The 22,596-nt window shown below is 39.8% G+C and overlaps 1 protein-coding gene across 4 annotated transcripts in view; it reads left to right on the top strand.

The window, feature by feature from the left end:
- The window catches only part of sash1a (SAM and SH3 domain containing 1a), a 292,702-nt gene that overhangs the window by 190,687 nt on the left and 79,419 nt on the right, over positions 1-22,596 (top strand). Inside the window, exon 1 of one of the 4 annotated variants that reach the window (XM_026918137.3) lies at positions 21,849-21,998. The exons of the other annotated variants lie outside the window; for them this stretch is intronic. The gene's annotated coding sequence lies outside the window, so the exon portion shown is untranslated. Of the gene's footprint in view, positions 1-21,848; positions 21,999-22,596 lie in introns of those variants that run through there. 4 annotated transcript variants of the gene reach the window in all.

Below are 22,596 nucleotides of genomic sequence, written 5' to 3'. Positions count from 1 at the left end.
TTCCTGAATTTTGTAGGGTTTTTTTTGGAAAGCGAGATAAATGTGTTTAAGATGTGTAATTATCTGGCTTATAGTTGGGCGTAATAAATGGAAGCAGCCTATACACCGCTTGAGTCATTGCAGCCCATCCTCCTTTTACACAGTAGCATTTGTAATTAAATAACTGGTCTTTTTGTCTTCATTTATGGATTTAAATGCTCATATGTAATGAGGCCCAATGTCTAAATCAGCAGTATATAGTTACTGCAGGAGCAGGACAGTTTAAATTACTCTGGCATGTTGAGGCATCATTACTATGAGCTTTGCAGTTTTGTTCTGCAGACTTCAATAGCTGTGGAGCTCCGCAAGCATGGAAGAGCTTTAGGGCTAATCCTTGCGCCATACTTGAAATCTGAATGAATAATGTATGAGTGTGTGTGTGTGCACTGAAGCAACACACAAGGTTTAGCACTGTCCTGTCACTTTCTGCTTTTCTGCCTCCGCGTCCCACGTGCTTGCTTTTTATGTCTGTTGCTCAGTGTGAGTGTTATGGTAATATGCACATGTGTGTTATAGTATAAAAAGATTAATGATTGTAGAGACTATATAGTTACAGTTATTTCATCTTGTAGAAGATTTCATACACGCATCATATATTCCGTTGGAAGATTGGTCCAAAGTATTTTTCCATTTAAGATCCACCTCCTGAATAATTTTTTTTCTTTCTTTATTAAAATCAGTGTGCATTTGGTATTAAAGAAGGATGTCATTAAGACATTTGGATCTAAATGTTGAGGTATTTAATATGTTGTAAATATTGAAGTTGATATTGAAGATTTGGACACGTCACCAGTGCTTCCTTGCAGAATCTAAAAGATCTGTTTAACACTTTGTGTCACTCTATAATTCCAGTGCTTATCATATAGACGTTTTGTCTACACTTTTATTCTAAAATGTAGTTTAATGCCACCGTGACTAAAGACATTCGACCTTAAAGTTCTGTCAGTTTCAGAAATTTTTTGATTGAAATCTCAGTGTGAGCACTGCTACGATGCTTGTCTAAAAGCCACCAACAGGAGGACGTCGTAACATTACCCAAAACTCACAGACAAGCTACAAATACAGCAGTGGCCTGGATTGCGTTGATTGAAGATGTAAACAGAAAGTAGTCATTTTCTTTAGCTGTTATGTCACATACAGCTGGAACAAACTCCCAAAAGATCTTAAATTTGCCCCAAATGTAGCAATTTTTAAATCCAAGTTAAAAACATTTCTCTTTGTGCCTACAGTTGAGCTCTTAAACTTGTACTTTACTTTTGTAGCATTGCATTTTTTCACTTTGTCTTTATTTTACTATTTACTACCTTTTTCAAGATTTTATTGTCCCACTGTGTTTTAAATTTCCTATTTATGCTTTTAAACTGTTTCTTTTTCAGTCTCCTTAATTTTTTTTAGTTCATCCTAAGTTTAATCAACTCCTTGTAGGTTAAATAGTAGCCCTGTTATCCCAAGGATTGATTACTATCTTGGAGGTTTTGTCATCTTCCTCAGAGTGCTGGAAAACACTTGAGTATAACTGACTCAAGTAATTCTGCCTATTTTCTAATATTATCCTGTCACTTTGTTATTTTTATGTCACTTTTTTATTCATTTCCTTCTAATGCATTTAGCTTTTATTTATGTAAAGCAGTGTTCTGTAGAAATAAACCTGCCTTGCCTTGCCTTTGATTGGAGGTCTATGGTAAGAGGATCTTTGTAGTATAATCTGATATAAAGAACATGTTTATAACACAGTCTGTTATACAGGGCATTTGTAAAGTCAGGAACCAATGGGAATATGCTGAGCAAAATCTCCAAAAACATGATACAGCAGCTGAGAAAATGCATAGAGTGTAAGGGTGAACATGTAAAGCGTATGTTGTAAATAATAAATACAAAATTAAGCATATGTAGTTTCACTCTCAATGGTTTCTGACTTTCCAGACACCCTGTAGAATTCAGACAAGATTTAATTGGGATTATCTTGTACAGTGTGAAAAGTAACAATCTTAGCCAAATGTCAAAATTGTTAGTGTTGCTTTGGTTCATTGATGTATTGTTTTCTGATCTTAAACTTTTTTTGTACAGTTCTTATATGAATCCTTCTGTTAGGTTTGGAAATTCACTTTATAAGAAGCTTACAACACTGTAGTGGTGTATTCATGCCAAACTAATGATAAGCTTCTTGTAAATTGTGGACACCTAAAGTAAAACAATAACAGTTGGGTATATTACAATTAGTCGAATGCAAACATGGTCATACACATCACTTCTGTATATAAGTTTCAGTAAAACTAATGTATGTAAGAAAGTTCATTGGAGAGAGAACTGGGGAGAGATATAATAAATATTTTGGTGTTCACGTGGGTTTCACATGAGGTCTTTCCAAAATTTTCCAGATCCCAAAACACCTCCCTACTGCTGAGAGTCAGAAATACTGAGTTTGTCCGTCATTCCAATAATATAGTTATTTAAATGCATGAATGTCATATAGCACTGCAGGCTCGGTGTCAATTTCTTATTGACAAGAAGTTTTCCCGTTAAGGCCCTAAGTCTTAAATATTTATTACATCTCTCTCCCTTGTTCTTTCTCCCCATTTTTTTCTACACACACAAGCAATAAAATAAAGACCCCAGGGATGCCCCTGGGATGATGGCATGTTCTACAGAGGGTTGAAATTCTATCATGAGTTTGTGTGGGCAGAAGAATCACAGAGAGTGATCTTGAGAAATTCATTTCCCAATTGACAAAATGTCCACATTCTCCCAAAAGCAGCAGTTACAAACAATATAAACACTTCCTGAATATGGGACTGACTAGGACACTAACCTAAAGACCTACTGAAGACCTATGTCCTTACATTTCAGAAATGTAAAAATCAGTGTGCAGTATGAAGTAGAAAATTTCACAAGGATTCTGTAGATTTGTACCAAAGAGCTGCTGCTGTAATCATAAAGATACAGCAGCATTATACAGTTGCTAACAGAAGGATTCATATAAGAACTGTACAAAAAAAGTTTAAGATCAGAAAACAATACATCAATGAACCAAAGCAACACTAACAATTTTGACATTTGGCTAAGATTGTTACTTTTCACACTGTACAAGATGATCCCAATTAAATCTTGTCTGAATTCTACAGGGTGTCTGGAAAGTCAGAAACCATTGAGAGTGAAACTACATATGCTTAATTTTGTATTTATTATTTACAACATACGCTTTACATGTTCACCCTTACACTCTATGCATTTTCTCAGCCGCTGTATCATCAGCCGCTCATACTGAACATCCTTTCAACACATTTTGCCTCTACACCCAGAAGAGGATGAGTTCCCTTTTGAGTCCGGTTGATTTAGAATTTTCTTCTCATGTCATTTCAGAGAGTTTTCCTCACTGGATTGCTCATTGGAAAATTAAATCTTCACCCGGGTTTCTGTAAAGCTGCTTTGTGAGAATATCTATTGTTAAAAGTGCTATACACATAAAATTAGTTTGTATTATAATAAAATATTTGTTGTGTGGCAGAACATGTTAGATTGTTGTCTAAGACCGTTTTCACACTTGGTCAGAATACTCAGGTCTGCAATCAAGGACCGATTCTGGGCTTGTTTGTGGGTGGGGCTCATAATCGCAGGCCTGCGTTCACTTAGAAGAATTTCTTCCAACCCATGGCCCAGTTACACAATTCCATACGTCACTATTGTGCACACAGGTTTGCAGAATGGTAAGTGCTAAGTCTATCTATTTGCTGTTTTTTTAAATTATTATTTTCATGTGGTACCGACATTCAAGCATGTCATCGTCCATACTGTAGGTATACATACAAACGAGGAGCCTGTCTCATGTAAGAAAATTTTTAGTCATGCAGGCTGGCACAAGATGTGGGTTTTTTAACTGTCTTCTCAGTGCAAGTGCTGCCAAACCAAAGGTGAACTTGGTATGTTTACCTCATTTGGCTGATGCTTTTATCCAAAGCAACATACAATTGAGACAGGATTTCTCCTGTCTTCCGATTAGTAGCCCAATGCCTTAACTGTAATAACTCTCTCCCTGGCAGCACAAAAGTAGAAACAAGAAGTAATGTGAAAAGTTGAACCAATCACGTTACTCAGCCTGTAAGCCCTGAGCATGGATAGCTACCGCACCTGATGCAGACCATGCTTCAGTTTGCTTCAAATGCACCCCAGACCGTCATTTCCAAAAGGACCAGGGACTGGTTTGAAATCAGGTTTCACAGTTCGCCAATCGTACCAAACTTGGGGCACAAACAGCCCAGATGCAAGTGTAATAACAACCCAAATCAAACGTATTTGACAAAGTCATTTTCAGAGATGCAGCAAGTGCTAGAATGATATACAGTAGGAAGTGTAATGAATATATATATTTTTTTACTGCTGTGAGTGTATGTTTTTTGGCTGATTAACATACTTACTGTGAGGATGTCAGTATTTGAATGGTATTGGATATGGGCCAATTACTCGAAGCGTGACAAAAATGGGATCAATGCTCAATTAAACATTTCCCAACTAATAATTCAAGCACAGTTTAGAATCAACAGAAATAGAAAAACAGCACTGAGAGTTGTTAATGGAATGTTCTCCATTATGGTTTCATATGGGTTTCATTGTTGCTAATAAACTCCACCTAGGAATTATAAGGATTGGGGGAATTAAAAGAAGTCATTCACACTTTTTTCTAAATATGGTATACCACTGAGTTTTAACAGGAAAATGATGCAGAGACAGCCCCAAATAAAGAAGGGCCACAAATATAGGAGGGGTTTAGAATTATTCTCTTCAGCTCAGGGAATATATTTTGGCTTGGCATTTCATCTTTCTTTGATTTTTCCCCCACCCATTAGGTCTGAAAATGCTCTCAAGAAAGATGTGGCCAAATGGAAGATTTTCTGAAATGTGAAGTCTATAGTTATAGGTTTGGTTACATTCATAGAACATTATGAGCAACAATGCAGCTTGTGCAGTGAAATGTTTCAACATCATAAACACACCAAAAGTTGATGGTTGACTTTTACCTGATGAGGGCCAGGTGAAAAACATCTAACTAGATGACCTTTAAAAAGCCCTTAATTCAAAGCATGGGTCACTGCAAGAAAAGGCCAAGTTTAATCAGTTTCTTTGCGTCCCATATATTCTCAATTTAGAGGTTCACTGAGGTGTCACACAGTGGTGGATGCAAAGACTGAACAAAGACTGCTGTGGATGTTCAAACTTGTTATTGTTTTCTGCCATAATTCCACACTTAATTTATTCATATTTATTTACTGACTTGCAGCCAGTAAGCTGCATTTTATTCATTTATTCATATGTTTCACAGATGTAGTTATCTCAGTTTTGTATGCAAGAAAAATCACTAAACGTGCCATCATGATGACTGAAGACATTTCAACAATACACAGTATGTGTCATAATATATGTTGCAATTTTTTTATTTAAAAATCTTCATTCAACGATGCTTTTTGTTTAATGTCTTCAAAATTTCATTATTTAACTCCGAACTTGAATCAAATTCATTGCATTGCCTGGAGCTCAGTTATTTGATGGATAGCTCTGTAGATCAGTAATCCATAATGTGTCTGATTTCAGGTGTCAGATCCATGTGTATCTCTTAATGCAATAATCTAACAGTGTGTCACTCCACCATCAGCGCTGTGCTGCTCTATCAGACGGAATATAATGGATTGGAGAGGAGACATCAGGGAAGAGAAATCAGTGTCAGAGTCAACATAAAACACAATGTATAAGCTTCAAATGTACCTCTGTGTGTGTGTGTGTGTGTGTGTGTGTGTGTGTGTGTGTGTGTGTGTGTGTGTGTGGTTGGTTTTTTTATACTCAGTATTGGAAGAATTTATACTGAAATGAAAGTATAGACAACGTGTCAAAATCTGACAGTTAAAAGTGGAATCTACTCATATCTTTTAAGAATTTATTGAAGTTGAATGTACACTGGTATTATAATTAAAGTAAAAATGAAATTCTTTTATTTGATGAAATTAAGTAAAGTTGTGTTTTTATGTGAAAAGTAACTATCATTACTAATCAAAAATAGTTTGAAAGTTATTTTCATTTAAAAAAAATCATTCAATCTTTGTAAGTTTGTGCATCTTATGTATGTTTAAAGCTACAGAGTTTCTTAACTAATTCATCAGAAGTAAAATAGTATGTATATATTCGGTATTTACCATTAGCTAGAACTTGACTTGCTGCCTAGCCAATATATTAGGTATTGTTAATGATGTTAGTCTAGATGTTAGTTGGACTTAGTGAAGAAAACAGGCTAACTTACAGCCTGTTAATGTTAGCTAAATAGCAAAATTTACCTCAGAATGCTTTTATAAATTACATTTATGCCTTCTAGGGAACCAAAGGAGTCACACCATTTTATACAAGTCTTACATTTACATTTATGGTATTTGGCAGATGCCCTTATCCAGAGCAACTTACAGAAATGCTTTGAAGTATCTATCAATAAATACATCCTGATACTGGTTCACTAGGTCATGGACTAAGAATACCATCAGTCTAAAATACTCTGTTCGGGAGGTTATATAATAAGATAAACACACAGACGACACACATTTTTTTAAATTAAAGTGCTAATTTAACTGCTTGAGGAAGAGGTAGGTCTTTAGACATCCTTTGAAGACCAGTGACTGTTCATACATCTCGGGGAAGTTCACTCCACCATCTAGGTGCCAGAACAGAGAAGAGTCTTCTCTAACCTGGCATTAGCAAAGAAAACAGGCTAACAGGCTAACTTAGTTAATTACAGCCAGTTAATGTTAGCTAAATAGCAAAACTTACCTCAAAATACTTTTATAAATTACATTTATGCCTTCTAGGGAAACAAAAGAGACACTTAACTATGTTGTGTAGCATAAGAAGCTCAGCACAGATGGCAAATTGACACGATTCTTTTAGTTTGTTTTTCTACACTGATGAATTTGATTGGATGCTATACTGAGCTCAGTGGATTGATGTATAGCATACAGTCATTGGCTGGAGAAGAGACCTTTAAGATTTGCAAAGAGTATTTTTAAGGTATAAAAAGAATCTGAAAATGTAATTAGGTAAGAGTAAAACTATTCAATTTCAATAAGATTCAAGTAAAGTATAAATATATTAAAATAATTCTTAAGTATAGTAACAAAGTACAATTACTCAAGTATTTTCCATTTCTGTTTATATCTTGGATAGAATAGCAATATCTGACAGTTCAGTTTTGACCAGTCAATTGTCCCTGCAAAGAAAACTATTTTTTTTTAAACAAACAAAACAAAAACCCGAAAGGTTTTCTTTTGGTTATTGATGTTAAGGTTAGGGTTAGATTTTGGTGAGGGTTAGATTTTGCATTAATTAGCCGAATTAATAATTTTGTCAGTGGAAGGTCCTCACAAGGATAGTAAGAGAAGCGTGTGTGTGTGTGTGTGTGTGTGTGTGTGTGTGTGTGTGAACAATAGCTCTGCTCTCCACAGGGAACAGTGTGTCACAGAGATCTGAATCAGATCGATACACCACAATGGCCACAGTGAGCGCTCCACTGAGTCTTATTAAGGGACAGAACTCTGTGTGTGTGTGTGAATTACTACTTCAGCCACACAAAAGTGCCATTTCTCATACACATACATAGAACATAGGAAGAGTGTTTTAATGTGTATCACATTGAATTTTTACAGACAGACACACAATTTATTTGTGGCCTAATAACACCTGCCTAATATTCTGTAGGTCCCCCATGTGCCACCAAAACAGCTCTGAGCCGTCGAGGCATGGACTCCACAAGACCTCTGAAGGTGTGCTGTGGTATCTGGCACCAAGATGTTAGCAGCAGATCCTTTAAATCCTGTAAGTTGCAAGGTGGGCCTCCATGGATCAAACTTGTTTGTCCAGCACATCCTCCAGATGCTCGATCAGATTGAGATCTGAGGAATTTGGAGGCCAAGTCAACACCTTGAACTCTTTGTCACATTCCTCAAACCATTCCTGAACAATTTTTGCAGTGTGGCAGGGCGCATTATCCTGCTGAAAGAGGCCACTGCCATTAGGGAATACCGTTACCATGAAGGGGTGTACTTGGTCTGCAACAATGTTTAGGTAGGTGGTATGTGTCAAAGTAACATCCACATGAATGCCAGGACCCAAGGTTTCCCAGCAGAACATTGCCCAGAGCATCACACTGCCTCCGCCAGCTTGCCTTCTTCCCTTAGTGCATCCTGGTGCCATCTCTTCCCCAGGTAAGCGACACACACGCACCCGGCCATCCACCTGATGTAAAAGAAAATGTGATTCATCAGATCAGGCCACCTTCTTCCATTGCTCCGTGGTCCATTAGCTCACCTGCCCACTGGACAGGGATCAGCATGGGCACTCTGACCGGTCTGCTGCTACGCTGCCCCATACACAGCAAGCTGCGATGCGCTGTATGTTCTGACACCTTTATACCATAGCTAGCATTAACTTTTTCAGCAATTTATGCTTCAGTAGCTCTTCTGTGGGATCAGACCAGATGGGCTAGTCTTCCCTCCCCACATGCATCAGTGAGCCTTGGGCGCCCATGACCCTGTCACCAGTTCACCGGTTGTCCTTCCTTGGACCACTTTTGGTAGGTACTAACCACCGCACACTGGGAACACCCCACAAGACCTGCTGATTTGGAGATGCTTTGACCCAGTCGTCTAGCCATCACAATTTGGCCCTTGTCAGAGTCTCTCAGATCCTTACGCCTGCCCATTTTTCCTGCTTCCAACACATCAACTTTGAGAACTGACTGTTCACTTGCTGCCTAATATATCCCACCCCTTGAAAGGTGCAATTGTAACAAGATGTTTTCAATGTGATGTTTTACACATCACTTGTCAGTGGTTTTAATGTTATGGCTGATCAGTGTATACGTTCATTCAGGGCCATTAAAGCTCTAATCAGGTGTCACTGCAGCTTTTTTTTTTTTTACTTTCAAACAGTAGCAATGTTACAGGAGGTGACAAAAAAAAACTCTGCTTTAGTATTACCATTTCAATGAATTCCTTTCTTTTGTAGTTGCAGTCCTCAGAATAATATTCATCAGTACAGTAAATTTGTACCCTTATTACTGTTTGCGTCACTTGAATGAATGTTGTAGTACACCGTTGTGTAAACTGGACTGAAGCATGCAGGAAAGCATCCTAAAGCTGAGGTCAGTCTCCCCATTATAGGTAAAATGAACCAGAAGGGGGATTTATTAGCCTTTCATTGTAGAGTTCAGTGCTTTAGACTCTCAGGTAACACACACACACACACACACACACACACACACACACAGAAAGCAGTCCTATCTTTGTTGTGAAATCACATTGGCAGTGACAGTTCTGTCAAAATCCAATTTCAGGCCAAGTGATAAAAATGAATTTCATTGTGTGTGTGTGTGTGTGTGTGTGTGTGTGTGTGTGTGTGTGCATGTGTGTGTGTGTGTGTGTGTGTGTGTGTGTGAGAGAGAGAGAGAGAGAGACAGAGAGACAGAGAGACAGAGAGGGAGTGGAGGGGTAATTTTTAGAAATAATGCCTTTTTCAATGGGTGAGTTTAATTACAGAAGAAGGGATGATGCAGTCAGGGGAACTGGACTTCAGAACGCACACACACTCTGGTTTTGTCTGACCAGAGTATAATGTTCCAAAAGCGTTCTGATTTGTCTAAATTTGTCTGATTTTTTGTGAGATGATTGTGGTGCAGTTCATTGCTTATTTTTCTCTGTGTAGCTGTTGTTCCTGCTGTTTTCAGGTCATTCTGCAACTCTTTTCAAGCTTCTCTCTTGCTTTCCTTATCATTAGTCTGAGAGCATGTTGTGAAATCTCACATGATGCACCAGTCCAGGGACAATTAGTTGTGATTGATGATATGACATAAAAAAGCTATGAGGCAAAAAAAAAAAAATACTGAGAAAGAGAATAAGTGAAGTTCTTTAGTGGTAAACAAAAAAAGGAAACTGCAACCAAACCCACCATTGTTTGAGCTGTGTGTTGTTTTGAGAATGTTTTGTACAAACCCCCAGCAACTCAGTGACCCACAAATTCCAATGAATAGAGATGAACTCTCTCCATGTCTACCCTCACATGCTTTCTCTAGCTGTCACTCCCCTTCACTTCGACCACGTCTTTGTATTAGATAAAACTTGGTGTTGGTGTTGAAGTCATGAAAGAATATTATCCACTTATAGGGATACATGGTCTCTCGTGTGTTTACTATATACACAGGAAAGAGAAAAGTGTAGCAAGTTGACAAGTGTTTGTGAGAATTCTGAGCTGGTAGATTGGATATGTTGCTTCAGTGTTAAGATCGGGATAAATAAGATAAATAACTTTCTGTAAAGGTTAACACACATTTTTGAAGCTACTCTTCACCTCAGTGTGGCTTTGGCTCTGTGGTTGTCATGGTTATATTTGTTGTCAAGGTGCTACCAAGATTTAGTGAAAGTGGTTAAAAAAAAAAAAAACATTTGTTGCAAAGCTGTTGTTGGCAGTTACATCTTCAAGGCGTCTGTGGTAAGAAGTAATTATGTTTTTCAGCATTGTCATACAATTTTGGCAAATCGTCTTCAAATCCGATTACGGTTAAAAGGCTACAATGATCCCTCTGATGTCTATTGAAATGTCTGTCTTCTCCCCAGATTCATTTTTTTGGGTGATGAGATTAAATTCTCCTTTAATGTGTCCCGGTACATCACTCCAATCATTTTTCCTTCAGTGATGTGTAATGCCCCAGTACTGTTTACAGAGAAGCAGCCCCTTATTATGATACTCCCACCTCTGTACTTTGGATTATATGCACAACCCTTCTTTTTTCAAATACATAGAACAATTATTGCCAAAGAGTTCAATTTTTTTCCATCTGACCAGAGTATATTGTTCCAGAAGCATTCTAATTTATCTAAATGATTTTAGATGTGAATCTGTGCTTCTTTTTTAGCAGAGGAGGTTTGTGTGAGGTCTAGAATCAGAGATAATTGAGGTCCAGTTCATTGCTTAGTGTTCTCTGTGTAACTGTTGTTCCTGCTGCTTTCGGGTTGTCCTGCAACTCTTCTCTCTTACCTTCCTTATCATTAGTCTGAGAGCAAGTTGGGAAATCTCTCAAATAAAGTTAAAAAACTTACCAAAATCCATAATCTACCCAAGGAGTATATGTAGCACTTAAAGATCTTAGCAAACATGACATTGTCATTAAGTCAGAGGATAAGGGTAGTGCAGATGTTGATTATAGAAACAACATTTACATTAAGAGAAGCAGAGAAACAATTTTCTGTGGAAAAAAATCAGCTTTTGTTAATGATTGACACAACCAGCTTGACAGTGACATTACTACTGAGATATCGTCCTCCATCCAGTCTACTGTCACTAATGACATTTCAGCAGGACATCTCCCTGATCCCCAATCCACCTAATAGAGGATCATCCTCGCTGTAGCTAATCTCTGGGAATATTTAGAAAAATCAGCAAGTCTGAACATAAAGCACAAAACACACCACATTTCCACACTTCATTTAAGATACAAGAGCAGTGAAGCTTCAGCACTAACTTCATAATAGCACTATAAAGGAGATCAGCTAATTGAATTATATTTATAGACCTCAGACCAACTTTATTACAAGAGATTATATAGCAACTCAGAGGTCTATAAAATAATCATTACCAAATCTCTCTCTCTCTCTCTCTCTCTCTCTCTCTATACCCCTTCCCCCGGTGTGTGTGTGTGTGTGTGTGTGTGTGTGTTTCTGTGTGACTGATAGATTGACCTCTCTGGCCCACAGGAAACATCCATGTAGCCTCTCAATCATCCTATTCTCTCTCATCTTTTATTCCTCCCCTGGCTCTTGTCCTTTTCCTCCCATTTTTCCTTTGTGCCTCTAGAGAGTCCTGCCTTGTTCTCTCATTCTGTATCAATAAAGGCAGAAGAGGTTATTTTCTCTGAGTGTATTTCACTCTTAGCCTGGCTTTCTCTCATTCTTCTCTGTTTTTTGGGGGGACCTGGTTAATGTGTTCACATCGTGCTCCAGTGGATTCTGAGCCCCGTCTCTCAGCTGGAAAAAAGTTTGCTTCTGTAGCTGTTTTAAGATTGACATTTGTTCGTTTGTCTAATTAACATATTAACATATTATCTCTGTCTATCCTGTCTCCCTCTGTTTATCTCTGTCTATCCTGTCTCCCTCTGTTTATCTCTGTCTATCCTGTCTCCCTCTGTTTATCTCTGTCTATCCTGTCTCCCTCTGTTTATCTCTGTCTATCCTGTCTCCCTCTGTTTATCTCTGTCTATCCTATCTCCCTCTGTTTATCTCTATCTATCCTGTCTCCCTCTGTTTATCTCTGTCTATCCTATCTCCCTCTGTTTATCTCTATCTATCCTGTCTCCCTCTGTTTATCTCTGTCTATCCTATCTCCCTCTGTTTATCTCTATCTATCCTGTCTCCCTCTGTTTATCTCTGTCTATCCTGTCTCCCTCTGTTTATCTCTATCTATCCTGTCTCCCTCTGTTTATCTCTGTCTATCCTGTCTCCCTCTGTTTATCTCTGTCTATCCTGTCTCCCTCTGTCTATCTCTGTCTATCCTGTCTCCCTCTGTTTATCTCTATCTATCCTGTCTCCCTCTGTTTATCTCTGTCTATCCTATCTCCCTCTGTTTATCTCTATCTATCCTGTCTCCCTCTGTTTATCTCTGTCTATCCTGTCTCCCTCTGTTTATCTCTATCTATCCTGTCTCCCTCTGTTTATCTCTATCTATCCTGTCTCCCTCTGTTTATCTCTGTCTATCCTGTCTCCCTCTGTTTATCTCTGTCTATCCTGTCTCCCTCTGTCTATCTCTGTCTATCCTGTCTCCCTCTGTTTATCTCTATCTATCCTGTCTCCCTCTGTTTATCTCTGTTTATCCTGTCTCCCTCTGTTTATCTCTGTCTATCCTGTCTCCCTCTGTCTATCTCTGTCTATTCTGTCTCCCTCTGTTTATCTCTGTCTATCCTGTCTCCCTCTGTCTATCTCTGTCTATCCTGTCTCCCTCTGTTTATCTCTGTCTATCCTGTCTCCCTCTGTCTATCTCTGTCTATCCTGTCTCCCTCTGTTTATCTCTGTCTATCCTGTCTCCCTCTGTTTATCTCTGTCTATCCTGTCTCACTGTTTATCTCTGTCTATCCTGTCTCCCTCTGTTTATCTCTATCTATCCTGTCTCCCTCTGTTTATCTCTGTCTATCCTGTCTCCCTCTGTTTATCTCTGTCTATCCTGTCTCCCTCTGTTTATCTCTGTCTATCCTGTCTCCCTCTGTCTATCCTGTCTCCCTCTGTTTATCTCTGTCTATCCTGTCTCCCTCTGTTTATCTCTGTCTATCCTGTCTCCCTCTGTTTATCTCTGTCTATCCTGTCTCCCTCTGTTTATCTCTGTCTATCCTGTCTCCCTCTGTTTATCTCTGTCTATCCTGTCTCCCTCTGTTTATCTCTGTCTATCCTGTCTCCCTCTGTCTATCTCTGTCTATCCTGTCTCCCTCTGTCTATCTCTGTCTATCCTGTCTCCCTCTGTTTATCTCTGTCTATCCTGTCTCCCTCTGTCTATCTCTGTCTATCCTGTCTCCCTCTGTTTATCTCTGTCTATCCTGTCTCCCTCTGTTTATCTCTGTCTATCCTGTCTCACTGTTTATCTCTGTCTATCCTGTCTCCCTCTGTTTATCTCTGTCTATCCTGTCTCCCTCTGTTTATCTCTGTCTATCCTGTCTCCCTCTGTCTATCTCTGTCTATCCTGTCTCCCTCTGTTTATCTCTGTCTATCCTGTCTCCCTCTGTTTATCTCTGTCTATCCTGTCTCACTGTTTATCTCTATCTATCCTGTCTCCCTCTGTTTATCTCTGTCTATCCTGTCTCCCTCCGTTTATCTCTATCTATCCTGTCTCCCTCTGTTTATCTCTGTCTATCCTGTCTCCCTCTGTCTATCTCTGTCTATCCTGTCTCCCTCTGTTTATCTCTGTCTATCCTGTCTCACTGTTTATCTCTGTCTATCCTGTCTCACTGTTTATCTCTGTCTATCCTATCTCCCTCTGTTTATCTCTGTCTATCCTGTCTCACTGTTTATCTCTGTCTATCCTATCTCCCTCTGTTTATCTCTGTCTATCCTGTCTCACTGTTTATCTCTGTCTATCCTGTCTCACTCTGTCTATCTCTGTCTATCCTGTCTCACTCTGTTTATCTCTGTTTATCCTGTCTCACTGTTTATCTCTGTTTATCCTGTCTCCCTCTGTTTATCTCTGTCTATCCTGTCTCCCTCTGTCTATCTCTGTCTATCCTGTCTCCCTCTGTCTATCTCTGTCTATCCTGTCTCCCTCTGTTTATCTCTGTCTATCCTGTCTCCCTCCGTTTATCTCTATCTATCCTGTCTCCCTCTGTTTATCTCTGTCTATCCTGTCTCCCTCCGTTTATCTCTATCTATCCTGTCTCACTCTGTTTATCTCTGTTTATCCTGTCTCACTGTTTATCTCTGTCTGTCTCTGTCTATCCTGCCTCACTCTGTTTATCTCTGTCTATCCTGTCTCACTGTTTATCTCTGTCTATCCTGTCTCCCTCTGTTTATCTCTGTCTATCTCTGTCTATCCTGTCTCACTCTGTCTATCTCTGTCTATCCTGTCTCACTCTGTTTATCTCTGTTTATCCTGTCTCACTGTTTATCTCTGTCTATCCTGTCTCACTGTTTATCTCTGTCTATCCTGTCTCACTCTGTTTATCTCTGTTTATCCTGTCTCACTGTTTATCTCTGTCTATCCTGTCTCACTGTTTATCTCTGTCTATCCTATCTCCCTCTGTTTATCTCTGTCTATCCTGTCTCACTGTTTATCTCTGTCTATCCTGTCTCACTCTGTCTATCTCTGTCTATCCTGTCTCACTCTGTTTATCTCTGTTTATCCTGTCTCACTGTTTATCTCTGTTTATCCTGTCTCACTCTGTCTATCTCTGTCTATCCTGCCTCACTCTGTTTATCTCTGTCTATCCTGTCTCACTGTTTATCTCTGTCTATCCTGTCTCCCTCTGTTTATCTCTGTCTATCTCTGTCTATCCTGTCTCCCTCTGTTTATCTCTGTCTATCCTGTCTCCCTCTGTTTATCTCTGTCTATCCTGTCTCACTGTTTATCTCTGTCTATCCTATCTCACTTTTTATCTCTGTCTATCTTGTCTCCCTCTGTTTATCTCTGTCTATCCTGTCTCCCTCTGTTTATCTCTGTCTATCCTATCTCACTGTTTATCTCTGTTTATCCTGTCTCCCTCTGTTTATCTCTGTCTATCCTGTCTCACTGTTTATCTCTGTCTATCCTGTCTCCCTCTGTTTATCTCTGTCTATCCTGTCTCACTGTTTATCTCTGTCTATCCTGTCTCCCTCTGTTTATCTCTGTCTATCCTGTCTCACTGTTTATCTCTGTCTATCCTGTCTCACTCTGTCTATCTCTGTCTATCCTGTCTCACTCTGTCTATCTCTGTCTATCCTGTCTCCCTCTGTTTATCTCTGTCTATCCTGTCTCACTGTTTATCTCTGTCTATCCTGTCTCACTCTGTCTATCTCTGTCTATCCTGTCTCACTCTGTCTATCTCTGTCTATCCTGTCTCCCTCTGTTTATCTCTGTCTATGCTGTCTCACTCTGTTTATTTCTGTCTGTCCTATCTCCCTCTGTTTATCTCTGTCTATCCTGTCTCACTCTGTCTATCTCTGTTTTTTCTGTCTCACTCTGTTTATCTCTGTCTATCCTGTCTCACTGTTTATCTCTGTCTATCCTGTCTCACTGTTTATCTCTGTCTATCCTGTCTCCCTCTGTTTATCTCTGTCTATCTTGTCTCCCTCTGTTTATCTCTGTCTATCCTATCTCAGTCCATCTATACTCTCTCTCTCTCTCTCTCTCTCTCTCTCTTGTGTCCTATCTCTTGAAGATTGAATTTATGAGGTTTAAGTCATATTGCATCCATGGAGCTGTTGTGTTTGAAGCCAGATCTGCAGATAAATGTTTAGTCCTGAGAGAGAGAGAGAGAAAGAGAGAGAGAGAGAGGATAATCAGGCTTTGAGGAATCAGGTCAGATGAGAGAGGGGAAAGGTTTAAAGCAAAGGAGCTGGGCAAAGAAGATTAGGTAGTGGCGTTGGACGAAGGTCTGTTGTAAAGAAGTTTGTTTGTGTGTGTGTGTGTGTGTGTGTGTGAATGTGCATTTTATATTATATGCACTTTTACAAAACATTGCTGCCATCTACTGTCTTGCTTTCTGTTTTTTTTTTCTTCATTTCTCCCTCTCTCTGGCTTGGAATGTGTCCTGGGACCATATCCCTTCTGTCTCAAACAAATATTCTCTTCTCATTAAACACTAAAATAAAAAGCATGGAAAGGACCAAGCATATTCAGAGAATGTGCTCTAAAAACACACATACACACACAAAGAGGAATAAACACACACTCATTTACATATAAATTGCTTGAACCAGGACTAAATTCCTCGACAACAGCTTGTTTCCAATTCATGAAAGCCTTTGTTGACACAAGGAGTGAAATAAAGTGGGGTTTCACTAGATATTTCACTTTAAGGCTTTCAGGTGTGTGAGTTTGTGGTAGCATGTCTGTTCATGTGTTCATGCATGTGTCTAAATGGCTGAATAAGCAGATGGTATGGGAGCCCCAGGACCTTTTCGTGTTTGGCTTTTTAATAATGAATCATGCGCATTCCCTGCTGTGTGTGTGTCGGCTTCGCATCTAACAACACTAATAGAAATCATGTCCTGCTGGTGATTAGGTCAAGTGCCCCCTTTGGGGCTTTACTTGTCCAAGCATGTGACAAAAACAGGCATTCGTTTGAAGAAAGAATCTTTCATGTTATTTATACAAAGAAATATCTGCCGATGTGTTGCCTACCATCTGAATATGATTTCCACTGAATATTATGTTGCTACAATTTAAACAGATGTCATTGAGAGTGATAAGAAGTACAATGCTGACCTAGAATATTTTTTATTTTCATCAGTGAAAAGGGCTTGCTGTCACAGGGGGTGAAAAAAGGAGAACAAGTGATAAATTACAAGTACAAATTTCCATTCCTGCACATACCCTAATGTCAGTCTGTCTCTGTCTCTGGAGTGTGTGTGTAAGCATGAGATTGTGTTTCTGCACGTGTTTGTGAGTTTAATTAGCCTGACTTGTTTTTCCCAGCCATGTTTCATGCATGAGAGATGACAGATTAAAATGCTGAGTGCTGAAACAGCAAGCTGCTGAACAGCACGGGGGCCTCGAGGAACAAAAGCATGGTGTGCATGAGTCAGTATGGTTCGATGGATTCACACACACACACACATACACACACACACCCACCCACACACACACACACACACACACACACACACACACATATATTGGAATGCTTGTACACCTGCTCAGGCAGCCAATCATGTGGCATAGGCTCATCGAAACTGGATAGTTGAAGATTAGAAAAAAAATCACCTGGTCTTTTTCCAGTCTTCAGCTGTCCATTTTGAGTGAGTCTGTGCCCATGATAGCCTCAGATTCTTGTTCTTGGCTAACAGAAGGGGAACCTGATGTGCTCTTCTGCTGTTGTAGCCCATCCAATGTTTGATGTGTCGTATGTACTGAGATGCTTCTCTGCTCACCGTGGTTGTAAAGAGTGATTATATGAGTTACTACATCGTTCTTGGCAGCTCAAACAAATCTAGCCATTTTCCTCAGACCTCTCTTATCAACAAGGCGTCCACCCACAGAACTCCTTCAATGTTTTTTGTTTTTCACACCATCTGTGTAAACTCTAGAGACCATTAGAGAACATTAACTGAAGCTCTAGACCTGTATCTGCATGATTTTAGGCATTGTGCTGCTGCCACATGATTGGCTGATTGGATAACTGCATGAATGAACAGGTGTACAGGTGTTTATACACCACCACAATGGATTTGAAATAAAACAATCAAGATGTGATCAAAGTGTAGACTTTCAGCTTTATTTTAAGAGGTTCCACAAAAAATTACCATTTAGGAATTACAGCCATTTTCAACAAAGTACTTCCATTTTCAGGGGCTCTAAGGTATTTGGACAAAGTGACATAATTGTAAATATAACCATAATTTTAATACTTGGATGAAATTCCTTTGCAGTCAATTCAATTCAATTCAATTCATTTTTATTTGTATAGCGCTTTTTACAAAGGTCATTGTCTCAAAGCAGCTTTACACAAACAAAAGTAAAGTGAAGTGTGTGTGTGTGCCGTCTCTGATGAGCAAGCAGGGCGACGGTGGCAAGGAAAAACTCCCTGAGATGGTGATAGGAAGAAACCTTGAGAGGAACCAGGCTCAACAGAGAACCCATCCTCATATGGGTTTACACTGTAGTGTGCGTGTGTGTGAGCACAATGTGTGTTGGTGTAGTCCATGGAAAACTGGACTGCCTGTCAATGACTGCCTGAAGTCTGGAGCCCATGTTCTAAAAACTCAAATGCTGAGTTTCCTCCCTGGAGATGCTTTGCAGGCCTTCACTGCAGCCACCTTCAGTTGCTGCTTGTTTGTGGGTCTTTCTGCCTTCAGTCTTGTCTTCAGTAAGTGAAAAGCAGCTCTATTGGGTTGAGATCAGGCGACTGACTTGGCCATTGAAGAATATTCCATTTCTTTGCCTTCAAAAAGTCTTGAGTTGCTTTCGCAGTATGTTTAGGGTCATTAACCACCTGCACTGTGAAGCGGCGTCCTATCAGTTTTGTAGCATTTGGCTGAATGTGAGCAGAGAGTATAGCCCTATACACCTCAGAATTCATCTTGCTACTTCTGTCAGCAGTCACATCATCAATAAACACCAGTGAGCCTGTTCCATTGGCAGCCATACATGCCCATGCCATAACACTGCCTCCACCATGTTTGACACATGATGTGGTATACTTTGGATCATGAGCTGTTCCTTTCTTTCACCATACTTTTCTCTTCCCATCATTCTGGTACAAGTTAATCTTGGTTTCATCAGTCCAGACAATCTCATTCCAGAACATGAGAGGCTTTTTTAGATGTTTTCTGGCAAAGTCTAATCTGGCTTTCCTGTTCTTGAATGTTACCAGTGGTTTGCACCTTGTTGTAAACCCTCTGTATTTACATTCATGAAGGCGTCTCTTGATTGTAGATTTTGACAATGATACGCCTCCCTTCTCCAGAGTATTCTTGACTTCTGTTGATATTGAGAAGGGGTTTTTCTTCACCAAAGAAAGGATTCTGCGATCATCCACTTTAGTTGTCTTCCGTGGTCTTCCAGGCCTTTCGATGTTGAGCTCATCAGTGCTTTCTTTCTTACCCAACTGTTGATTTGGCCACACCTAAGGTTTTTGCTATCTCTCTTATAGACTTATGTTGTTTTTTCAGCCTAATGATGGCCTCCTTCACTTGCATTGAGATCTCCTTGGACTTCATATTGGTAACTCCAGTCGAACAGCTGCCAAATGCCAACTCAATACCTGATATCAACTCCAGACATTTTATCTGCTTCATTTGTCTTGAAGTAACGAAGAAATGGACCTGGTCAATAAACTTCTTGTCAGTCAATTGTCTAAATACCTTTGAGCCCCTGAAAATGGAGGTACTTTGCTTAAAATGGCTGTAATTCCTAAATGGAAAATGCCATATTTTTGTGGAACCTCTTAAAATAAAGCTGAAAGTCTACATTTCGATCACATCTTGATTGTTTTATTTCAAATCCATTGTGGTGGTGTATAAAGGCAAAATCACAAAAACTCTGTCATTGTCCAAATACTTCCGGACCTAACTGTATATATGGTTGCCAGAAAACTAATTAGCTAGTTAAGTGCTTTAATATAGAGGGTGGCACCACACCACCTATGCACTACCTAGACAACGCCAACAGTTACTCTAAAGGAGTTACAGAGTACAGTGGCTGCGAGTGGACTGAAGGTGCACCAGACAACCATTTCAAGAGCTCTGCATAATTGAGAACTGTATGAGAGGGTGGCTAGAACGTACCCATTGCTCAACGCATTTTGTTTATTCTGAGATGTTTTTCTGCTCACCACGGCTGCAAGGAGTGATTGTTTGAGTTACTGTTGACTTCATGTCAGCCCAAACCAGCCATTCTCCTCTGACCCCTCTCATCAACAAGGCATTTCCGCCTGATGCTGCTCACAGGATGTTTTTTGTTTTTCGCTCCATTCAAACTCATCTCACACCCCATGTCAGGTGCTTCTACTCAAGAAAAAGAGGCGTGAACTAGATCATTTGCATAATCTCAATAGGCTGCTCAGAAATTTGCGTCTCTAAATATGCATGACTTTCTCTATGTAAATGTTGATGTAATTTTTGGATTTAAGTCAAGTGTAATATAAATATTTATCTGTATGTGTGTGTCAGTGATGTATATGGCTGCAGTTCTTAAGTTATTTTGTTATTGTAATGTTCATAAGGCTGCACTCACAGCTGCATGTAGTTCCTCAAGCTAAATATTTTAAGGAGTTGACTAGCTGCCACAAACTGGATTTAAAGTCTTTAGTCTGAGCATGTGTGTGTGTGTGTGTGTGTGTGTGTATGTGAGAGAGAGAGAGAGAGAGAGAGCAATACAGTATCACTGAGTTTGCTGGTCAGTGTGCGGTGTGTTGAGATGTTGGTTAGCTGCGTAGGACACTGTCTCATCCCAAACTGAGCCTGAGGGTTAAACACTGCAATGCACTCTCTCCACAATTACACACACACACACACACACACACTTTTTCCAGCAGCTCTGCAGAGGGTGTGTGTTCTTAAAGCCATCCAAAGGATGCACATATTTTCTGTTGAGCTGGGACAAAAATTGAGAATTTTGAAACATCACATGAAGATTTGTGTAGAATGTGAGAATATCCTACATGTTGTTGTTGTTGTTGTTGCTGTTGTTGTTGACGTACATGATGAAGTGAACTGCTGTGGTCTTCACATCACTGATACAGGAAGTGCTTCAGCGTGCTGACCCTCAGTGGTGCATTGTGGGTACTGAGTGCTTTCAGCTCCAACTGCAGTGAGTGAGCTTTCACTCTGAACCAACAACAAACTAGCAACGGGTTTAATGGATCAATTCCAAACCTGTCTGTCTGTCTGTCTTTCTTTCTTTCTTTCTTTCTTTCTTTTTTCTGTCTATCCGTCTGTCTGTCTTCTCTCTCTCGCTCTGTCTCTCTCTTTCTCTCTCTCTCTCTCTCTCTCTCTCCCCTTCCATCTTGTCATCTTTATATTTTAAGAAACCCCACAGTGTGACTCAGCGGTAATTGTTGGTTTTTCTGGATCATGTTTCATCTTCTCCTCCTCTCTGCTGTTTCTTCTGCTTTCCCCTTGCATGTTATATGTGGATCATTTATGAATCAGTACCCATCATAGAAATGAAGTAAGTGTGTGTGTGTGTGTGTGTGTAGGCCACAAGGCTGTGGGAGGATGCTGGCAAAAGTAAGCACTAACAGGAAATGCCAATCATCTCAAAGGAGCCAATCAGTTTGCAGGATGCTGTGCTCTCATGCACTTACCTCAGGGACCACAGCTGTGCTCAGTGTGTGTGTGTGTGTGTGTGTGTGTGTGTGTGTGTGTGTGTGTTGACTGTGTTGTCATACAATAACACAATCAACACTGACCCCATGGAAATAATTTTTGTCACATACGTCAAAGGTTTTGTGTGTGTGTGTGTGTTCTCATTTATGTATACAGTCTCTTGGTCTCCAAGTCGCCCCAGCTGCCATGCATTGTTCTTTCTACTAAACTGAGAGAAAAGCGAGAAAGACAGGGAGATGGAGAGAGAGGGAGAGGGAGAGGGAGAGAGGGAGGAAGCAGTGGATGGAGACAGACAGACGAGGAAAGGAGGGAGCTTGGGAGAGAGGAAGGGAGAGAAGAAGGGAGGGAGTTCAGAGGGAGAGAGAGAGAGAGAGCTCCAGCAGTTTATGGTGTGACTTGGAGTGAACAGAAGAATCGTTCAGTGTGTGCCTTGTGCTGGTGAGTACACGTCTTTAAAACCGCGCTTAACTTTTGTGTTAAATGTTCTGTGTAACTTTTGTGCTTAAATTTCGTGTAAATAAATGTTCTGGGAGAACGTTAGAGAAGACATGACAGCAAAGATAAGAACACAAGGTCCTGACACTACAGACCCCTGAGTGAGACGTCACCCTGACGCCTCCTGGTTGCAGAAACATAACGAGAGTCTATAGTGAAATTTGCTTAACAGCAGAGCCAGAATTTATTTTCTAAAATGTTGTTAAGTGTTCATAAACACACACGTTTTTTTTAAACGCATATTATCAAATTGGACACCTTTCCAAGACAACTGTGGTTGCAAGCAATTAGGAGAGATAATTGACATTGATAATTGGCATTGATCCAAGGAGCTCCGCCTTTGCAGCGTCCATTTTATCTCAGCTAACTATCATACAGGTGAACTAGCTATGAAGTTAACAGGCTTAGCTTGCTAGTTAGCTAACTTATGTCACTTTAATATAACAAATCTACATAGCTTGCCTAAAATCACAAAACTAGCTGGCTAATGCTAGATGGAAAGGTCACGAGTTGTCTAAAATGGATACATTTAGCAGGCTAA

Source organism: Pangasianodon hypophthalmus, chromosome 30, assembly GCF_027358585.1.
Source record: "Pangasianodon hypophthalmus isolate fPanHyp1 chromosome 30, fPanHyp1.pri, whole genome shotgun sequence".
Taxonomy (NCBI): Eukaryota; Metazoa; Chordata; class Actinopteri; order Siluriformes; family Pangasiidae; genus Pangasianodon; species Pangasianodon hypophthalmus.
This window is presented reverse-complemented; position numbering and strand designations above follow the sequence as displayed.